Source organism: Chaetura pelagica, unplaced genomic scaffold, assembly GCF_000747805.2.
Source record: "Chaetura pelagica isolate M959 unplaced genomic scaffold, ChaPel_1.0 scaffold13, whole genome shotgun sequence".
NCBI lineage: Eukaryota > Metazoa > Chordata > Aves > Apodiformes > Apodidae > Chaetura > Chaetura pelagica.
This window is the reverse complement of record NW_009954543.1, coordinates 2130749-2134937: the sequence shown is the minus strand read 5'-3', so window position 1 is coordinate 2134937 and position 4189 is coordinate 2130749.

The window sequence follows — 4189 nt, the reverse complement described above, 5'->3', positions numbered from 1 at the left end:
GGTTCCTGGTGGAGCCCAGAGCACACCAGAGATAAATATACTGCTGAAATATAAAGTTGCATATGAAGATTTCATGAACGAGATTATATTTTCATCACCCTTATGCATATGAAGTCTTTTAATTTCTATAAATCTTCCAGTAAGTTAGAGTTAAATTGTATTAGTGTGAATAATAAATGTTTAGGGATCACTCATCTGAGAACTTGTAGTATTTAATTTACAAGGACTATACATTTTTCAAATCTCTTAACAAGGAACTTCAAGCACTTCTTGAGATTTTTTTTTTAAAAAACAACACAAAGAACAAACAAAAAAACCCAAACAATCAGGATCTGGAAAGCAAAAATGCTGTTTTTTCCAGGACCCTGAATGAGTGACTCAGGAGGTATTGTAATTGCAAAAGCTTTCTGTGTATAAGAACCTGGCTAATACTCTTATTAGCATCTTTTTTAATCCAGGTAACATAATAGTCCAAGTGTCAGATGAATGCCTCAGAGGTGGACCATTAAAAAATAAATTGCAAAACCTTTGAGAGATTAGCATTTGAATCCAACCAGGACCTCCTTGAGGTTCTTAGGTGTGGATCAGACTCCTTAAATCATAAGTTGCTATCACAAACCACATCAGTCTCTGAGTTACTCCAAATGAGAAGACAGTAGCCACAGTTATTAGCCTTAGCTCTAGACTTGCTTCCTCTGGGAAGCAAATACACAAAATGAGATTTTCATTGTGAAAAGAGGTTTCATTTTTTGAAATCCTTTGTTTCTAAAGAAGTTTGAAAAGCAAACAATAAATAAGGTACATTAAACCAATATTTTCAGGGTAAGTGTTTATGTTTTAATTCATAATAATAATAGTTATCCCTTCAACAGGGCAGTACTTTGCATGTTCAACATACTTTTTAGTCATTAGTCAGATATCCCCATGGTCTGATACAACAGGACATGGTTTTGTTTTCACAAGTCAGGAAACTGAGGCAAAAAAAAACCAAAACACACATAGAAAGACTCCTCAGCAGGCAGTATTGCATCTGTGATGCAAGTCTCACTCAACGACAGTTCTTAAACAACCAACCTTTATCCATCCTTCAAACTGTTTTTGAACTGGTTGTTGTCATACCCTGGAATTGTATTATTTACATCACTAAATATAATTTGAAATTCCCTGAAGGGGTTACCATTCTTTCTGATGGGTGGTACCAGCACTGGATATTTCAACAGAAATGCTGTAATATGGACAAGGATCTGTGATGTAGAAGCATTTTAATTTGTCATCTCCCTTCCTCTAATGCATTTTAGCAATAAGCTGCTCATTTTCAAAGGATGGGTAAGAGCACTGAAAAAACATACATAGAACATTGTCATATTCCACAGGAGGAAAAGGCTGTTATTTGTTTGGAAGGAGCACTGATGGTTGTTCCTACAACTTTGTACAGCTTCTACTGCTGTTCTGCTTTTCAAGGGTTTGAGGCAGGGGATCTTATCAGTGGTGGCTCTAGGTTAACTCCGCTGTCTTGTCAGAGATCTACAGACATGGTTTTGACCATTTTTTGAGACAGATACTTCCAGAAGGCTGCAGGCAGTTACTTTGCTACTAGAAGCTTTAGGGATGAGGACCACACTTCAAGAATTTTGCAGTGTTTATTTCCAAAGGTCCATGTCAATCACAACAAAGGCATTACTACTGTGTAAACGTATTCAATAATTGATGCAAACAGTTAAAATGGTGACACAACAGGAAGCAAAGTGGTGATTTAACCTCCTGTTCCCAGTACAGAGAACACCAGCAGCTGAGCAGATTACTATGGAAAGGGCAGGTGTTTTTGTCATGGTGCTACAACAGCTTGTGCCAGGTTAGATTCATCTGTGCTTTTCCATGCCCACCCTGCAGGCAAGGTACTGCCTTGCAACTGCATGGGGAAGGAGAAGGAATCATGTCACAGGCACCAACACTCTGGGCATCTGCCAGCTTATGTAGTGAGGTAGAAATATTAGCAAACACGTGGGCAGAGAGTCCATTATGGAAATAAAGGGCATGGAAGAGCACATACACAATAAGCCATATTTTGCAGTGGTTTATACACTGCAGAGAAAAGAAATGGGAGGGAAGAGACTGTATTCTCCTTATCCAAGGGGGAGACACTCACCACAACAAAAATCATTTGGGAAGGTGCTCAGCTCAGTTAAAAGGGAGCCCCTTTGAAGCACTTACAGAGTTATTTTCAGCTGTGAGCAAAGCAGAGGAATATTGCCACTGGGTAGAAATTGCTGCCAAACAATGATCGGTGAAAAGGATACCTACTGATGAACCCCAGCCTATTTCAGATCACTTTCAGCCTGCTTTTTTCTTTTTTGTAAGGCCCCATTAGGGCAGTAAGGACTGCAAAGCATAGATGGCATCCCATCCTGCTCCTCCACGCCAGGGCAACGTTGATGGAGCCTTGCCTCTTAGTACAGGCTGCTTAACAGCATGGGGAAGGCACATCCTGTCTTGGGCCGTGACATTCAGAAGGCCCTATTTGTGCCCACAAATTGGGAGTGAGACCAAAACAGATCCAGTTAAGTTTATCACAGAAAAGGGACAACTTGTAATTCTAGGAGGTATGAAGACCAGTGAGACAGCACATTGGAAGAAGACAGACCTTGCAGGGGAGCAAGATGGCTGTGGCGAGGAGTGCAGGTAAGATTGAATGGCTTAAAAACTTCTCCAGAGTGAACATAATGTGTAGAATTTTGAAACTTTTCTGTGCCAAATAAACACAAGTACAGAAACTTGTAGACCAAAAACCAGTGTATACTAGGGAGCCTCTACTTGCACTGCAGTGCATCTCTGGGACTGTGCCATGTGTGTGCCCTCACCAGGAAAGGGAAAGGCAGAAGGAGCAGCGGGGCACGCTGCGTGCTGGGAAGTCTCAGCCTTGCCACAGGGTTGCTTGCCTGGATTCAAGAGCACAATGTAAAGGCAGGGTGTGATTGTACATGACTTACGGTTTCGCCTTCAGAGCAATCTATCTCATATTAATGAGGTGATTAGGAATGTGTTTTCCCTAGGTAGCCACTCTTGCCAGCAGGAAGTGGGCATTTTGTGGCCATACAGCCATGCTCTTATTGCTGCTGGATGGGATTCCCCTGTCCCAGAGCCACCATCCATTTTACCAGATGCTCTGACACACAGCACTTCCCACCTGTGCCAAACAGGGTCAAGCTGAAATGAACACTTGCATGAACAGTTGAGATCATTGTACAAACAGATATTTGAGTTGCAGAAGCCCTGTGCCTTTTCCTACTGCTATTTAGAGGCTAATGTGTGTGTAGCCTTAACAATAATTTGTTTATTCATCCGTTCCAGTAGCTTTGTTCCTTAAAAGGCTACGTAATGCACATTTTATGAGCTATAGGACAGTGATGGCTTAAAATGAATCCATATGTGCCAGAACTGGGGGAAAAAAGGATTTTAAAAAACCCTCATACACATAAAAGCTCCACATCTAAATTGTTGTTAACGTTTTGCTTTGCCAATTTCTTACCTTTTTATAGCATAGAAAGGAGAATAAAATTAATATTTAATGGTGGGCATGGGCATATTTTAAGTGTAGGGATTTTGGAAAGAAATCAGAATATTCAGAAATCTGTGACCTGGAGAACAGCTTTTGCCCAAGTGTTGAAAAAGCTCTTTCAAATGAGGAAATAAATTTCACTCTAAACGTTTTAAAAATACTGATGTATCAATGGGGTACTCTGTGATGCATCTTTTATACTTGAAGCAGAGCCATTGGTATATTCCTAGATTTCTTTTAAAAGCTGACTTTCAAAGGCAGAGTCCTGCAGTAACAGTTCAAAACACTTGTGCTGCCATGAGGGATGTCTGTAGTACATAAAGCCACAAGCCAGCTGCAAGCTCAGGCACAATGTGGCTGAATCTATGTTGACCTCAGCATGCTAAGCCAAGGAATACACTCCAGCTATTTGTGCTTTCTGCTCTGGCTCTGGCCATCCATATTTTGGTCAGTAAAAGTCATGTGGTTTGGCAGCTGATGTCCAGTCTTGGCCTATATGAGCTTTCTTTTTGCAGGGAGGAGTAGCCTGAGTGTAGACTACTTATAAACCCGAACCTATTCTGCCTTGGTGAGGCTGCGTCTGAAATATTGTGTCCAGTTCTGGACCCCACAGTTCAAGAAGGACAGAGAACT